The 18,921-nt window shown below is 45.4% G+C and overlaps 1 protein-coding gene across 2 annotated transcripts in view; it reads right to left on the bottom strand.

Moving 5' to 3' along the window:
* Xylt1 (xylosyltransferase 1) overlaps positions 1-18,921 on the bottom strand; it is a 286,510-nt gene that overhangs the window by 92,035 nt on the left and 175,554 nt on the right.

The raw sequence follows: 18,921 nt of genomic DNA, 5'->3' as shown, positions 1-18,921 counted from the left end.
CTTTGCCTGAGCTAGGTGTTTTCCACTTCATGGGCCCTTGTTTCCAAGTAGCATACGTGGGGATTACCACCAGCCAAGAATACTGGAGACTTCCTGGTAGCTTGCTTCTGCACAAGAATGAGTTTCACTCTATTGTTAGTTAGAAACTTTAGGAAATTGAAACTTATTGTAGGTAAGAATTTTTGGGAAATCAAAACATGTCATTGGTTTCTGATGTGATGTATGTTTATCGTTACCCTGACTACCAGTTTGTGTTGTGTGATTTTTCTGCTTATAGGCAAGTGCTTTTTGCTTGATTAAATGAGACTTGACCAGAATACTGTCTTGTCTCCATTTCTCAGGCCTCTTGTCCCATCCATCCCACTCCCCTCTCCAGGGTCTCCGTTGACGTTCCCAAGGGCCGGGAAAACTCTTTGGATCCCTCTGATAGTGACAGAGGGGACAGGGATGAATTTGATGAACACAGATCCAGTTAACTGGCACATGTGCTTGTTTGAGAGACTGAGCCACAGAACCTTATTCAGATGCATGGATTCCATAATGAGAGAATGGAGTCTCTCAAAACTACCATAATGTGGATGCTCTAAACCAGCAGGTCTTATCTAGGGGTAGTTTAGCCCTTTCTGTCCCACGTACATTTATGAAGTCTGGGGAAATGAGAACCGAGGGAGTCAAACTTGTACATAGAGCTAGAGGAAGTATCGGACTGTTGACTACCTAGGCGTCATGCCTGCAACAGCAAGGGCTCAGCTGGTCAGGAAGTCAGGTGCTGAGGCTGAGAACCCATCAAAGAACCATTCATCTCTAAATGGAGGTGCAGGGGGAGACAAGTAAAACTACAAACTCCAGTGTACCAATCCTGACCCTAATAAGTGACCTCCCTAGTGACCGAGATGGCTACTTTCCTTACACTACCCTGTTGGTGAGTATCAAGAAAACCAGGGGAGGGTTAGGAATGGCAGCCATTAGGAAAGCTAACAGCAAATGTTGAGGAGAATGTGGATGACAGAAACTCTTCTACACCATTCGTGGAAATCAGAACCTCATCAAAACCACTGTATACAGACCTACCGTGTGTTTATTGGCAGGATTTATAACAACATATTGCAGAGCCACTCACACATTAGGGTTTAAGACCACTCCATTGGCTATTGCAAAGTTCTAGAGCCAACCTTGAGTGTCCAAAACAGAAGAGTGGATCAGGAGACACAGTGAGGTTTGTGTCTGCAGAAAAATGGATGCAACTGGAGAGAAGCCAGCCAAGCAAATTCAGCCATCCTTGAGGATGGCAGATAGCTCATGTGTTCTGTCCACTATGATTCCTAAATTGTATACTGATTTAAAAAACAAGTCTGTCTGTCTGTCTAACACTAATATAGTTCCCTGATTGCTTAGGTGCAAAGGGGGAATAGTGTGGAGGGGGAGACAGAGGGGACTGAAGGAGGGTATTGGGGAACTATGCTCACCATACAATATGTATTTGTATGAAAACTGAGAAAAATGAATACATTAGGGAAAAGAGAACACCAGAGTGAGTGGGATGAGGTGTTGCTGATGGAAGCCTGCAGACAACTCTTCAGCTGCTTCAGGGTCAGCACAAGGCAGCTGTGGCAGTTTACAAAAAAAGGCTGACATTTGTTAAGTGCCTCTCTCTGTCTCTCTCTAGCAAGCCTTGAATTGCAGGGAACATATTCTAAGACTAACCTGTCAGCCAGTGACAACTAAATTACTAACCTTGCCTCCCCCTCTGCCCCATATCCCTGTCAGGTACGCAGCCACGTTCTCAGAGAAAAGCTTCCTGGAGAAGTGTTCTCAGTACCGGGAAGGTGACCTTTCTGCCAGAATAAACCACATGATAACACGTGATTCATGAAGACCCAGAAACTTGGGCTCACTTGCAAATGTGCATGCTGGGAAGGAAAGCCATCTGACCAGAGTGGCCAAGCAGAGTTGTTGGGGGCTCTTGTTGAATCCTGCATCTGCCTTTTCCTTGGCACATTTTATAACCTACTTCCCAGAATGCTTTGCAGTTGTGTCTGGCCAAGAGACTGTGCTTTTGCCAATAAAACAGAAGTGCCAGAGTTGGCATACCTTCTTGACTTGAATTCGGGCACCTCCTGTGCAGGTATCATGGTGTTTCCTCCCCAGCAGGGTAGAGAGGGAACACAGAGACAGATGCCTCAAAAACGAGGGATGCAGATGTGCTCCGACTCATATGACTTTCAGGACAGCTGGGTCTGACTCTCTTTCCTTAGGAACCTTTGGACTAAAAGAAGCTTAGCCTTACAAGTAGAGTGCCAACTTTCCAGAAGGAGCTTTGTATTAGACATTCTGCCTGCCCTGCATGGCCTCATGTCATGGCCGGCTATTCTTATAACACACACACACACACACACACACACACACACACACTCACACTCACCCCCTCCCCCGACACACTCACCCACACACCCACACAACAATATGCACGTACAAACATATACCTAGCACACATACAACTGTCCCTCTCCCTAGCCAACCAGTCTTGGAAATACAGTGTCCACACTGAATATTTGGCCTTTCTGGTTATCATTTCCTAAGCAATACAGCATAATGACTACTTACGTAGCATTTACATTATACTAGGTATTAAAAATAATCTAGAGATGCTTAGAAGTATATAGGGGACTGCATAGATATAATGCAAATGTGACATCATTTTACATAAAAATCTTAGGTATCTTCAGGGATCCACAGGGTTGTTGGAATGAATTCCTTGAGGTTAAATGTGCATATAAATGTTCATGTACTTATATACATATATGCATATGTGACATATTATATATTAGCTTGAATGAGGAAATATATACTTACATATATGTGTACACACACACACACACACACACACACACACACACGTCCCTTAAATTCTCACTATCTTGTTAAATACCAATGACTTCTTGCCTTTTATCCAGCATACATCACTACATTCTTCCCTCATTGTTCCTCTTTTGCAGAACCAATTCCATCAATTGCAGAGTTCAGCACATGAAAATGTGAGAGCCTTGCTAAAAGTGCATTGGGCGTTGCAAGCATGGGGAAGTGGAGCCCCAGACTCAGCACAGGTCCCTTCATGAGGTAGTCTTGTTGCTGCCTGGGGCACAAAATCCACAGACCTCTCTGCTTGTCCGTAAGAACGTCAGCCAATCCAGAAAGTTTGCTGACAAACTTTGTGACAAGTCCAGAAACTTGCGACCTGCGTGCTGCCTGAAGGCTTCCAGGAATGGTTTTTTTACACATCACAAGAAGAGGCAGGAGAAAATAAGAAAGCCAATTTTCTTTTAGTATATTACTTGTCAGACAGCGAAATGGGATATAATTACGGTGTGACATTTCCAGCAGCAAATATGTTCCAGTGTAAGCAATTAACACCGGTTCTTTTGGCAGGCTTAAAAAGATTACTCAGAGACTGCGCTAAGTTACAGTGCCCTGTGAATAATGAACAATGTGATATCTTGGCTAAGTTGCTCACTATGACCAAAGTTCAAACTCTCCTGATGAAAATGGATTAGGTGCTCTTAACCCTCTGCTGACTTCACCTAGCTTAGGCTGATTTAGACCATCAGTTTTGGGGGTTTATCTAAATTACTTATTTACCTTGCTCCTAGGAATAGCTGCAAAAGAAAACAACACATTCTCACGCAGTCATTTCAGCTGTTGGAGATCTACATGGGGCCGTGGGTTCAGCGGCAAGCTCTTGGGGACAGACAGATTGGGAACACGGCTTGCACAGAGACCCATCTTCTGTTAGGTTGGGGTAGTTTAATGATGTGATTCGAGACTTAGAATCCTGAATGGTAAACTGAGTGCTGCTAGTGCCTTGGTTGGTCTTGCATAAACAGAGGGATGCAAACTCCTGCATGAGTAGCATCTGATGCTTAGCAGCTGGAACCAAAGAAAACCCCAGCAACAGGTCTAAGTGACTCACACAACAGGGGCAAGTTCTAGGCCATGGTTACTTGCGGAGGCTGGGGCCAAGTTTTTATTCCTTGGTCCCAGGGCACTATAGGGTAGATGTTTCTCCTCTGGGGATGAACTATTCAGTGCCTTATGTGATGTTTGCCAGTCCTTCTAGAATCTGCCCACTAGAAGCCGACAGTACCCTCCCTTCAGTTGTGACAAACTGAAAAAGGCCTCTAGATACAGGTGTCTTTTCAGGGACAACAGTTTAGGTATGTCTGGTTCTATTTCCACATAGCCTGAAGCAGAAGGCTTTCTTCTTAAAGCCTTATTATTTTAGTTTTTAGAATGGAAAGAGGCCATGCCTACTTTTTGGAGCTCTGGGAAGAGGTGGAATGGTACCTGTGGTGAGCTTGACTCTGATGTCTGGCATAATCTAAGCATTCAACATGACTTAGGTGTCATTTATCCCTTACTGAATACAAGCAGTACCTCAGAGTGGAGTGTGATAGGCAACGGGCAGGCAAAGATAGATAATCCTGTCCTTGCTCCTGCAATGGTAGCTTGAGAAACCAGTCAGGAGGCAGGCGTCAGGACCAAAAGCCTTCGTGTCTCAAGACACTGGGTGAAATGTGAGCCTCGATGAAGGAAAATAGGAACTTAGAGAGAAAAGACCTTCTTGCAAACTGTACACAAAGATGGCACTTAAATGAAGTAGAGGCTGACCAAGGAAGACCATGTGAGAAAAGACAATCCAGGAAGAGAAAGCCACGTTCTAGAAGGGATGGAGGTATCACTCAGGCCTATACAGGGTCTGGGGCTGTTTAGATAGGAGTTCTCTTTCAGAGGTGGGGAGATGCAAGACAAAAGAGGTAGCCAGAGGCAGGTGACATGGGACTCTGAAATGCCAAATAGCTCTCATCATTCTTGCCAACCCAAGAAAAGCTCAGTCCAGATCCTGCTCAGCAGGAAACAGTACAGTGATTGATTAGCAGTGTCTTCTTGGCCTAGGAAGAGCTATGAGGCCCAGGTAACGTTGTACTAGTTGGGTTTGTAACAGAAGAGTTTCAGCAAGGGGAGTAATGTGAGCAGAAACATTTTTAAAAGCTCACTCTGGAACCAATGCTTTCATTTTGCAAAGGCTGACAATGGAGACAGGAGTAGTTTGATAGTGACCACAGCACTGTGAACGGGAGATGGAAATGTTCTACAGAGCATATGAGTAGAAGAAATGGGGAGGAAAGACATTTCTGAGTTGGGCTTGCTAGTGACCTGTGGAGTAGGCAGTAGGAATTAGACAAAGGCTTTTGATAGTCTGATTTGGGAAAGTTGGAGGATGGGCATGCTATATTAATCAAGGGGAAAAGTTCAAGATAATTTAGAGACATAAAAATAATGTTAATGTTTTATTTCTATTTTTTAAGTGTGTGTGTGTGTGTGTGTGTGTGTGTGTGTGTGTGTGTGTGTGCACATGTGAGTACAAATACTCATGGAGGACAGGGGCATTTATTTCCTGAAGTTATGTTGAGCGTGAGCCATTCAACATGCTCTTAACCATTGAGCCTTCAAGATAGGTTCCTGTGGAACCTCAAGTGAGATATGTCTGTTAATTGTTTAACATTTGGAAAAGGATCCTAGACTGTGAAGGGGACCAGAGACAGAGGTTTAAAGTAGACATGGTTATGGTGGCTGTCACCATAGTCTGACAAACGCTCTACAATGTTTCGGTTCCCCCAGCCCTCCAAGAGCCTACCCGGAAATGAGAAAGACAGCTCCTTGCAGAGGAGTCTCCCTTCATCTTGAGCTATTTCTGACTGACAGGATTAGTGAAGGACAGCAGAGGACTGTCATCACTCAGTAATCCCCTGAACTTCTTTATAGTCAACACGGCATTCCTATGATCGCTGTAATCCAATTAGGCAATATGGGAAGCGGTATCTTAATTCTTGACTTCATTGTGACTTGCCTGGTTGCAGGCAGACCTTGTTTAATAAGATGTCACCTCCAATACTGGATGGTGCATACCAAATAAGCTCAGGAGCTCCTGGAGGCGGTGGGGAAAGGAGGGGGAGGGGCTTTCTGTCAGGAGAAAGACTTCCTATCTTTAATAGCCAATAGGTGACTTAGAACCCCAATGTCCTCATAACTGAGACTTCTGATAGGAGGAGACTTCATCTCCCCGTCTCCCCATCCAGTCTCCTCCTCATGGCCTGTGACTGCTGGATGCCCCTTCCTGCTGAGTGGACGTATTGTTCATAGAAAGGCCCATAGGTTTTAAATGGTGGCTAGTTAGTGAGTGGCTGACCCCTCACCTGGCTAGCTGCAAGGATGCCATATATGGCTACATTTTGCTCCCACAAATCACTGGTATAAGTATACTATATCCTCACTGGAGGACTGAGAACACCGTGACATAGAGAAAGCCAAGTCTCGTTGGCTGTGCCCTGAGCACCTCAGACTTGTTTGCTGCAGGGCCCTGCTCCTTGCCGTGGCCAAGAGTGTGAGCTTCCTAGAGTATGCTCACACTATTGACTGACAATGGAGAAATAAATGGTGGTAATGAAAGAGGTGGTAACGGGAGAAGGTGGTAAAGAAAAGGCATAGTGTGGATATGGGGGGGATAGTAATTCCTATGGAGTTGTCAGTGGTAGAGACAGCGGTGCAATGTTAGTGTGGAATTGGTGGTAATGATGAAAGTGATGAAGGTCGTGTGGTGATGTGGGTGATGGCTTTTGTCTTGGTGGAAGTGGTCACACTGGTGTGGGAGCGGAGTGGCAATTGTGTTAGTAATGGAAGTGGTTGTCTGGTGGTGGCCATGGTGTTAATGATGGTGTTTCTGGGAGCAGGGTTGTTGGGTGGTGATGGTCATGAAGCTGGGAACAATGCCCTATTTGTATTGAGTGGTGGTGATGGTGGCTGTGGAACGATAGCCATAGCTGTGGTTAGTGATGGCGTTGGTGACTGTCCCTCATAGTCTCTCTTGACTTGGTGAGATTATAGCCACGCCTACTGATTTAGCTCTCAGACTTGCCCTGACTGCCTCCTTGGGGCAGAGTTCTTCCTCTTTTCACTCTCACAGCATGCAGATTCAGATAATGCCTCTACCATAACATCATCGCCACCTCAGGATCTCACCTCTACTTACCTCTTCTGCTTTACAGGACTGACTCCCCCCTCACTTGGCACCCACATAGAGTGGCAATTTAATAAAGGCATGTTGATCCCAAATGGGAACCGGAACTTTCCAATTTGCTTTTCCCCAGCTGCAAGGGGAAATGAGAACAGAGACAACTCAGCTGGGCTCCCGCCTGGCTGACCACTACTGGACCTCAAAGTCACACACACCCAGCTGCAAAGGCTCCAGGAATGAGGTAGAACCCACTCTAAAACTAGGGCCAACTCCCCTACTGGGAGACAGCGAGGAATCTGTTGATTGAAGTTAGGGAACTGGCAGGGACACCAACGCTACCAAGGAGAGTGAGTAGCATCTGCAGACGCTGAGGTAGGCAGAGTGGTGTAGGGCACAGAGAGTGGCCTTCAGACACAACGTGATCCAAAGCAGAGCTTTCAGCAGGCCAGCCCAGGCAGACATGCTTACAGATAGGCGTTTAGACTTCACACTGCTCGCCTTGTTTTCAATTAATATGGTTGTCAGGCCAATCAAGAGACTGGAGTTAAAAATTTAGATTTATTACTAAAAAAAAAAAGTTACTAGAAACGTACAAACTTCACCACCATGCTACAGCAAGACAGCTTGGAGGTTTTGGTGGGAGCCTTTCAGCCAGGCTGACTGAGACTCCCATTTGGCTAACTCAGGCATTCATGCCTTCCTACCTTGACCCATAAGAGTGTCTTGTGACCCTAGTTATAAACACCTCTAGCATACGAAACCGTCAGTTTTACACAGGTTAAAGGCCTGCCCTCAAGAGGTATAATAACACACTGGCTTCAAATCCTGACTTCACTTTCGGCTGGCTGGGAGGCCTCAGGCAAGGTGTTCGCTCTGCCTGTGTTGTAGTGTCCTCAAGGGCCAGGCCAATTTTCTAATGATGGTTATTCCTCTAGACTGGAGAATACAAAGAAAATTCACATAGAAAATGCTACTGACACACACATACCCCTCTCTCACACACACAGGCACACACACTCAGATACACACAGATACACACACGCATAAGCATACACACAGGCATACTGGCACAAACACAAAGACACACACAGCCACACAGAGCCACAGCTTCACACATATACATATACAGAGGCACACGTACACAGAGAGACACATAGAGACACAGACACAGACAGACAGACAGACAGACAGACAGACACACACACACACACACACACACACACACACACACACCATTCCAGATTCTGTGTATGAGAGAAAACTTGCAGAATTCAGCTTTCGGAGTCTGGCTTATTTCCCTCAACATGATGATCTCCATTTCATCCAAGTTTCAGCCCATGATGTGGCTTCATTCTCCTTTATGGCTGAACAGAACAACATTGTTATTGTATATATGCCACACTGTCCTTCCTCATCCTCCATTGATAAGCATCTGACTGGTTTTATAACTTAGATGCTGGAAATAAGGCTGTAATAAACAGGAAAGTACATGTGTCTCGGTGGTATGTTTACTGGATTCCTTCGAGTGTATTCCCAAGCCTATAAGAGTAGAACTATATGGCAGGTCTGTCTGTCTGTCTGTCTATCTATCATCCATCTATCTATCTATCTATCTATCTATCTATCTATCTATCTATCTATCTATCAGAACTTCAGTATTTATTTTCTTATTTCATAATATATATTCCCACCAGTAATGAATGCTAACTAAAAACACAAATAAGGAGAAAAGAAAATGCTCACTGACTTTCTTTGCTTTGTGTGTGTGTGTGTGTGTGTGTGTGTGTGTGTGTGTGTGTGTGTGTATACATGTGTGTATCTGCATGTGCATACAGGAGTGTGTGCAGGGGTATATACCAGTGCTCTTCAGGAGGCCCAAGGAGAACACTGGGCATCCGCCTCTATCACTCTTTACCTTTCTCCTTGAGACAGGCTCTCTCACTTAACTTGGAGCTTGATAGTGTCCTGCTGAGGCTGGCCAGCAGCAAGCCTCAGTAATGTCCTGTCTCTGAACCCTATAACCAGCATGGAGCTTATAGCCATGTGTGTGACCACATCAAGTATTTTTACATGATTACTCAAAACCCATACTCAGGTCCTCATGCTACAGTTGCAAGATGTTTTACCCATAGGGCCATCTCCCTAACCTCTACTGAGTGTTTTCTACATGAAACCACCATTGTACATGACTCCTGCTCCCTGGTGCCAGTATGGCAGTATCTATAAGCGTTGGTGTGACTTACTAAGGAGAGACTAGGCATTGGGAGAAGGAGCTGACTTGTGCCGAAAGCCTTGCTCACCAGCAAGTCTCTCTGCAAATACAGAGAGCTTGCCACATGCATTCACACTGTCTACCACTGCTAGCTCCAGATGTTAGCTCCCAGAGCCAGCTGTGCCTGCCCTGCAGCAGAACCATCCCTGTATGTTACCAGATATGAATCTCCACGCACACTTCTTTCCCCACTATGACAGTTCACTCATGTATATGTACTTGGAGGTTGACAGTGTCCTGGTGAGGCTGGCCAGCAGCAAGCCTCAGTAATGTCCTGCCTCTGTACCCTACAGCCAGCATGGAGCTTATAGCCATGAGTCTGTGACCAACACAGAGTATCCAAGTAGTAAATTCCTTGTGTGTAGCAGGACAGGGGGCACGTATATGGGGTTCAGTTTATGAGTCTTCCTCAATTGTTATCTATCTATCTATCTATCTATCTATCTATCTATCTATCTATCTATCTACTTATCATCTATCTATCATCCATCCATCCACAGGCTCTCTCCTTGAACCCAAAGCTGCTTGATTCAGCTAGGGCAGCTGCTCACTGAATTTCAGGGATCCTCCAGCCTTCTCCCCAGGGGTTACAGGAACAGGTAAAGCTTTATAGGTGGGTACTGGCATCTGAATGCAGGTCTTCATACTTATAGAACAAACCCTTTAACAACCCAGCCATCAATCCAGTAGATCTATCCAGTTTCGCAGTAATGTCTGCATGACTCCCTTCTGTCTGCCTATGAATAATAATAACTACCTAATGAATTAATAAGCCCAATGGATAAATAAGCAAATGAGGAATCAATCAAACCCACTATTGGCTTCAGAGTCAATAAACAAACTAATTAAAAAAAAATCAGCTTGCTGACTGTGGTTTCCTGACTTCTCTTACAGCTCTCCGGGATCATTATGCACAGTGGAACTCAAGCATGCTCCACGTGAGAACCGGGGAGCTAGCTGAGTCACATGACAAAGGTGAGGAAAATAGACCATCTTTGCTTTCCCGCCCTACAGTGCAACGCACCCTAGGTGACAGGGACCCAGTGTTTATGGGTGCAGATCCACCGTAGATGCTGGTTTAGCCGCAGAGGAGTGTCTGTCTGTGCGGCTGTGTTAGTTATTACCCTACCATAATCAAATGGATTGCACAGTAGTAATGAATACGACCATAATGGTGCGCTGGCAGTTTAATCAATGTACTTCTCAACTGCAATCGAGCAAAAATAGGTAACAGAGGATCATTTGATCTACATTTTTATTAATTTGGTGCCATTTGTCTTCTGGTTATTTTAATGATCTCTCATTATGAGAAAATGGGGGAACTTCCTGGAAGGGAAAAAAGTGGAGTTATCTTGCTCCATTATATTCACGGCTTTATTTTATTGCAGGAAAAAAAAAAGTAGCCCGTTCCAATCCACTTTGAGGGTAGAGTCTCGAAATCCAATGTAGTTCAGGGTTTTAGAGAGAAAAGCTCCTTTACCTTGGAGAAAGTCATGAAGCAAAGTTCAAGATTAAGCAGTGCAAGGAACTGATGGACTACCTGCTCACTGGCTTCCTTTCAGACTGACTAAGGAGGGCACTCAGTAGGGCTTTCCCTACAGCTTCTCTCCCACCATTCCCTTTTCACAAATATAGTCAGGTCAGGCAAGCATGAGGACACGAATTTGTTCTTCAGAACCCACATTAAAAACAAGCAAACAAATGAACAAGACATGACATAGAGTTGTGGCCTTGAAAACCCTCCTGGGGAGGCTTCGGGGAGGTGACAGACAGGTCGCAGGGTTTGCTGGTCAGCTAGCCTAGCCTACTTGACAAGTTCTAGGCCAAATGAGAGGCACTGCCTCAAAAGAACAAAGTGGACATTGTCTGAGGAATGACAGTGAGGTTGTTCTCTGGCCTCCACATTTCTGTTCATGAACAGGGAAACTTACAGTGCATCTACACATGAACACACAGACACAGACACAGACACAGACAGACAGACAGACAGACAGACACACACACACACACACACACACACACACACACACACAAAGAAAGGCCTCCATTCCAGTACCCCTCACCAGTCCTTAAGATATCTGACAGCTACTTGTTTTTCAGTCACACAGATATGCCAAGTCATGCTAAAGATTTGGGATGCCTCATGGGAAACCATGACAAATGCTTTCTTCACAGTTCCTTTCAGGACCGTGTCCTTCTTGATCATTGTTTCCAGGCTTACAAGAGATTTGCCTCCTGTCTATAACCATTCATGGAAAGCACAAAATGCTGGTACATCTGTATCTTGAGCACCCTCTAAGTAACAGCTTTGGTCCCAGCCCAGTTTCCCATCATCACCATGTCATTGCCATTTTTAACATAAACAGGATTATGAACAGAGTGGGGATCAAAGCAATGAAGGGCTGAGATATCCCAGGATGCTGGGGTACTCTGGCTGATAGGACAGTCTCATTTTTATTCCACTGGTGAATTTTGGAATCTAATTTCCACTTACCCAAAGTGTAAAAATCAGTTCCTTGACACCCCATCAATGGTATTCTATATTGGAAGTGGAAGGTCCATAGCATGAGCTTATCTATGAGGAAGGCTATTAGCCTTTTGTCACTGACCAAGCACCTGACAGAAATGGGCAAGGGGGAGGGGGAAGGATTTATTTTGGCCCACAGTTTCAGAGTAATCAGTCTAATAGTCACTGGGTCCCATATACTCTGGCTGAACATCATGCATGGTGTGTGTATCCTATATCAGAGGAGACTATTGTCTTCATGGCTGACCAGAACATGGTGAGAAGGGAACATTGACAGACAGGGGCTTTTTCTTTCCTCTTTTTGTATTGCATCCAAGCTCCTTCAAGGCATATCCTTCTCCTTAGCCACCCCTCCTTTAAAATGCCCTCAAAGGCATATCCAGAGTATACCCCATTATTTTCTATCATACCTGGTTTGTGACCAGAGACAGTGTTGGGGACCAGGAAAGATACATACCATGTCCTATCATACAGAGGTGACTTTTGCCATTTGTGGTGAAATCTTTCTGTTAATTTCAACACAAGCTAAAAATCTGAATGCTTCAAGGAAGAGCTCCATTTTTCATTGTTACCCACTGATTCAAAAAAAAAAAAGTGAACATCTGGCCTGGGTCTGTCAGGGTGCTGGCTTTAGCCTCAAGGCTACGTGTGAAGGTTAAAGATGTGTGGGGTCTGTCTACCTCCCTGAGGTTGATGAGCACACACTATCTGGAATCGAAGTAATCTAAGTACTTGGACTTGGCTGATGCCACTGTTTGAGATACCAGTGGGTGTTTGTATCATAAAATATGGTGGAGGTTATAATTAGAATGCTGGACTTGGTAGATGGGGAATGTTTGAACAGATGGTATGAGTTTGAAATGCCATTGGATGATGGAGTGGTGATGTCCACTTTATTAATATTGGGAGTTCCTCCAACAGAATAAAGGCTTCCTGCGATGGCAGAACCCACTGGCTTTCAGTTTTGGAGGCTGGCTATCTGAGATCAGGGATGGGTAGGGCAAGCCCCCCCTTAGGGCTGTGAATATGCATTTGCTGAGGGCATTTCTTCTAGCTGATGGTGTCTGTGGAACAATTTTTGTGTCCTTTGGTACCTAGAGGCTCAACTCAGTCTCTTTCCTCAAGCTTTCTGGTGGTTCCTAGCCTCTAGGTACAAATGTCCCCCTTTCATGAGAACAGTAATATTACATTTAAGGGTCATTTTAATGCCTTCATTTGAACATGACCATCTGTAAATATCCTATGGCCATAGACAAATATTATGAAGAACAAATCACCACACCCACAAGTTGGGGTCTTAGGACATTAACATTAAAATGAACTCTTTATGTGTTGCATGCATATACATGTATGTTCATGTGTATGAATGCAGGTACATGAATGACCTAGCAAGCATGCTATGGTACATCATGGGGAGATAGGAAGGTAACTGTGGGTGTTGGAACTTTCTCATCACCCATAGCAGACCTGTGAGTCCCCAAGGATTGTCCTGTCTTCAACTCCCATCTCACCCTACGAGTGGTGTGATTACAGACATGCATGGCCATGTTTGGCATTCCCCCAACCATGGGGCTCTGAGGATCCAAATTCAGTTCTGTATACGTGGCATTGTAAATGCTTTACCCACTGAGTCATCTCCCTGGTTCATTCAGTGTCTTTTGGGGGACAAAATGCAATCTGAATTGATTGAGGAATAGTGTAAGATTCTGGAACTCTGGGTAGAAACTGGCTATGGAAAGTCATTGTGAATACCCATTTGCCTGAGTATTCGGCATAAAAAACAGCATGAAGAGTAACTTCAGGCTGAACAGCATATGGGATTCAGAGATCTAAAGACATGCAGTGGGGCTTCTTGGTATAAAATCTAGAGTATCTCAAACTGAATGTGAAATAATGGGACTCCTACAAATGATCCCTGTTAATCTTATTACTGTGGAGAGGTCCACAGTACTTTTCAAATTTTTTCTCCTCCCATACTAAGAAACTTAGCATTGCCTTTCTTCCCAGTAGGATTTTCTCACGGTCTTCACTTGGGGTAGATCCTGTCCACCATGCCTGTTCCCACACAGGGTCATAGACCTTGACTAAATAGACTGTGAAGTTTGGAGTTGAAGGGGGACAGGGAGCCACTTTCTCAGACCATTTCAATGATTCCAGGGAAAAGCATATGTAATTAAACAGAGCCCGTGTCACAGTTCAGATCAGTGGTGAAGTGTGCCTGGGGCAGAGGTCTCTTCCTTCCTGAGAGGTGTAATTAGAAGCTGGAGACTGCAATCCTCAGCACTTCTTACCAGGGGGTTTGAAGGATGATCCAATATTCATCTGAACCCAGCTCTGCTCCCCAAGAGACCCCAGGAGTGCCAGGCTACCTGCCATCTATTGACCAAACCCAGGGACTCTGGGAGTTCCTCACGTGGTGCTATGTGTTCAATGTGTTCTGAGCATGTTAGTCAATAGCCCAGGTGACCGGGCTGGAAAATACTCACTCTTCTTGTCCAGTCACTTTTAAGACACTCCAGGGCAACACCACTCTGCATCCTCTCAAGGTTGTCATTCATTCACTCCTCATTCAACAAACATTTGTTGAGCATCTGCTATATGTCAGGCCACTACACCCTTGCACAGCGTCCTTTCAGTGATTGTAGGTACTTGGGAGACATTGACTGGAGGAGGTCTTCTCTCTTATAGTGAGTTCGGATAAGACATTTTCCCTGCAACCTCGAGAAACTCACACTATCTCTCAAAATCAATGGAAAGTCAGTTTTTGTTGTTCCTGGTTGAATCTGTTCTGTTTTCCCACTTAGGAATTCTGAACTATAACGAATCTGTAGCACATTTAAACACACACTGGACATGGCCAGCCAGGCTCAGCTTTTGTCTAAGAGCAGAGGTAGTAGGTATCTCTGTAAAGGGACAGATTGATCAGGAGGGCTTTGGGTTCCATATGAGCCCTATTGTAACTACTGAACTTTGCCCTTGGACTGGGGGAAGCAGCTATAGACAGAAGCTACAGCAACAAACAGGTGGGTGGGCTGCAGTTTCACCAAAGCAGGGTGCCAGCCATCAGAATGCAGAGTCCCAGTGTTAGAGAACTCAGATGTGGGCTTTAGGGGGTCATCTACCTCATCCCACTGTGGGTGGGGGGCACTTTGAAGCATGTTAGTAACTTGCCTTACTGCCTCAGAAAGTACATGACAGAAACAACTTTGTAAAGAAGGCTCTCGTTTGCTCATGGCCGGAGGGTTCAGCCCATCCTCTGGTCGCTAAGGAGAGGCAGAGGAGCTCATGTTATGGCAGACGGTAAATAGAAAGAAGTGATAAGAGCTGTGTTCATCTGACTGTCCCCCACTTTTACTCTATCCAAGTCTCCATTACATGGGATGGTACCCCTGTGCTGTATGTGGGTTTTCTTTCTGTTCTCTCTCAATTCTGTCCAGACACTCTCACAGTTACCCTGAGAAAGGCATGACAAGCCAACCTTAAATCCAGCCAAGTTAATGACAGACCACCCAGCACACCTGTGTTCTGAGCTCTGTAGGACCACCAGGCCCCTGGGGTTCTCGCCTCTTTTTGACATACTTGTCCTTGCATACTAAGGTGCTGTCACTTGTTCCTCTCTTCTGCTCCTTGGTCACATGAGTGCTCAGTTCATTTAGAAACCTTATAAAGAGTCCCTCCAGCAGTGTGTACAAAACAGCCAAGGGGCACACACATCCCACTTTCACATTGGATTCCTCCATCTATCACTCCATCCATCCACCCATCCGACTATCCCTTCCTCCACATATCCATTTTGGATATCTATTTTGCATCGCGTAGAGTAAGAAGAAAACAAGAACAGTGTCATGAATAGTAAGGTCTAATTTGGAATAGAGATGCCAGATGAGTGATCCCTCAGACCTGTGTCTATCTCAAACTGTGGTAAATGCTACCAAAGAAAAGCAGGTGGCAAGGTGGTTAAATTAGAGTGAGTAAAGATGGTTGCCTCCAAGCCTGATGGTATGAGTTCAATTTTCCAAATCCACATGGTAGAAAGAGAAAACTAAGTTGTCCTCTGATCTCCATATACATACTTTGGCATGCGTGCACACACAATATTTTCTTTTTAATTTAAAGAAAATTTTAAGTAGCCCTGAGGGAGCTCAAGATACACATAAGCTCAGCAGGACAGACACGATGACAGGAGTATGGATAGAAGGACCAGCATGGGGAGAAGGCTCCAGCCTAAGTCTGCTTTCTCCAGCAGATGCAGGTGGGGGCCAGGACTCACTGAGCCCTGAAGGGAAGAGAAGTGAGGAGTCTGGAGAAAGTGTGGGGGTGACCAACCCAAGACCACAGGTACCACCAGGGTGTAGACTCAGAGAAGAGGTCTCCCTTCAGTGGGCTGTCAGGAAACCACAACAAAATGTTGCAGGGCAGATAAAAGGAGAACGTTCTAGGAGTAGCATGAAGAGTCATTTGTGGGGAGAGAATGGGTAGATACAGCAGTCAGATATGAAGGCATGGGTTAGAAGGCATTATGACAGTCACAGGAGATGCTGGGCCTTGGCTATAGAGGTTGCTGAGTGGAGCGTGAGAATTGAGAACGGACTCTCTCAGTTTGCTCAGGCATAAGTGTGAGCTCACCATCAGCAGTCATCTGGGCTCCCCAGAACATAATGCACTGAAGATGAAAACTGTGACAGGGTGGCCTACTAAATGAGCAGCTCACCTATCCCAGCGCACTCTGTATCTACCACCTGGCAGGACATGCAAGGGAGGAGGCTATTACTAGTCCCATCTCACAGATGGAAAAAATGAGGCAGAGCGAGGCCAGACACCTTTGTTCTGTTCCTAGTCCCTAGTGGTACTGACATTTAACTTCAGGATCCCAAGAACAAAGAAAGGCAGGACCATTTTCTCCATCCTACATTCTGCAAGGATCCGGTCCAAAACATTTGGAGCCAGACAAACCCAGTGTATACCCCTTCCCCCGAGGAACCTGACAAGATTCCAGATTCATAAATAAGTCTGGAGGCTGAGCTCCACTGAGCTGCTGGAGTCTTTATTACTCTACAAATGCATTCTTAATCAGCCACTGGGGTCCTTCCCATAGAGCCTTTTAAATTACAGTTAAATTCCTTGATAGCAGTCCATGTACCCAACACTGCATTTCCTGTGTTCACAGCCATAAACAAGGAAGGGAGGGGGGCCTCGATAACCAGGTTAATTGCCCTTTGAGGCCTAGACTTTGAAAGCACTGGCAGCAGTGCCTCTAAATTCTCTTGGTCCCCTGCTGCAATGCTAATAAAGTTCAGAAACAAACAGTGCAGTCTAGCCAGCATCAGGAGCTGGACCAAGTTCTTTCATGCCCGGCCATGGCTGCTCTGGTTCTGTTGAGCCTTCAGGTCACCTTGCAGGGGCTCTGTCCTGAGAGCTTTCCTAGGAGTGCATGGGGAGCAGAGGAGGCAACATCTATGCTGCAGACCTGAAGGGATGCCTGAGGCCTGCTGAGGTTCCTCCTAACTTTTAGGTCAGAACAAGTTTGACCTTGGGGGGATAATGGGGGAGTAAGTAAACATCTTCCATTCTGCAAATTCTCTTCTCAGTCTGCCACTGCCTTAAGGACACAGAGGCACAGTTTGTCTTAAAGCAGGAGTGTACACAGAACAACCTTGGGCCAAATCCTGTCTGTCTGTTTGTAAACAGCTATCTATGAGGGCACAGCCATACCTAGTCCTTTCCATGTACAGCTGAGGAGTTAAGGTATCAGGTTCTGCTACACCTGGAATATTCAGTAGCTAGTCTTTCACAGAAATTGTCACCCCCCCCTTTGTAAATCCGATTATTCTGTTGTTCCACTCAATACACAATGACCCCCCGCCCCCTACTATCCCAAAATGAAGGTGAGAAAAAGTTACCTCTGGAAAGAGTTAGCAGTTCTTACCAGAGCATCCTATCAGAGCTGATCCAGGAGCCTAAGTGAAACAGTGTATGTGTGCAGAAGGCCTAACTGCAAAATCACCTTGTGACAATCCGCGCAATGCAAAAGCTACTCTCAAACAATTTCCAGGCATATAATTTGGGAGTGTCAAGTATATTCAGCACTGGACCATCAATTCTAAAACATATCCATCTAGCAAACCTGAAATCTATACCCATTGAGGAGAAACAAAACCCCAAGCAGCAAACAACAACAGCAAACAACACCCCTCTGGGGTACAGTGGATAGAGCTTGTGTTGTGCTTCCTGTGTCCCCTGAAGACAGGAACTGGAATAAATCTTTCTAAGTTGTTTTCAGGCTCTTGTCACATCAACATAAAAGTAACTAACACAGTGTCCTGGGGGACTCAGACCTGTGCATGAGCCACCCATGGTCAGCAGCAAAGAGGTGTTGCCTTTGTGCCTTCAGAATAGCACTAATTGTGTGTATCTTTGGGAGACAGGAGAGAGCTGATGACTTTCTAAAACTGAGTATGAGCTGGGCAGATGGCTCAGTGGAAAGGGGCAGTTAGTGTGAAACTCTGATTTCAAATCTCCAAAACTCACATAAAATGCCAAGCATGGTTGTGTACAACCCCAGAGTGGAAGGTTGGGCAGAGAGAGGACGTCACTTGGCAGTCTAAGACAGGGCTCAGTGAAAGGCCCTGGGAAATAAGACATAAGGCAGAGAGCAGGGCACCAGGTGTCCTCTACCCCAACAGGTATATGTACATATCACACACATGCACACAAACATGCACACACTCACAGGCACTCATGTACATGCACTTGCATACACACATACAAACTCAGGTATGATCATGTACTCTCACTTTCTCTCTCTCTCTCTCTCTCTCTCTCTCTCTCTCTCTCTCTCACACACACACACACTAGTGCACACACACATAGCACACTCACGCATATACACAAATGCACATGCACATACTCTAAATAAACACAGGAAGATTCTGCCATCCCTCCTGCTGTTGGTGGCAGGAAAGGTCCCCTGAGACAGGCTATTGGCAGCCTCCCAGTCACTCAGGCCTGTTTCTAAGTTGAGGCACACAGCACTTGGAGGTGAGCTATTAATTT

This window comes from Rattus norvegicus, chromosome 1 (assembly GCF_021556685.1).
Source record: "Rattus norvegicus strain SHRSP/BbbUtx chromosome 1, alternate assembly SHRSP_T2T, whole genome shotgun sequence".
NCBI classification, from domain to species: Eukaryota; Metazoa; Chordata; class Mammalia; order Rodentia; family Muridae; genus Rattus; species Rattus norvegicus.
This window is presented reverse-complemented; position numbering and strand designations above follow the sequence as displayed.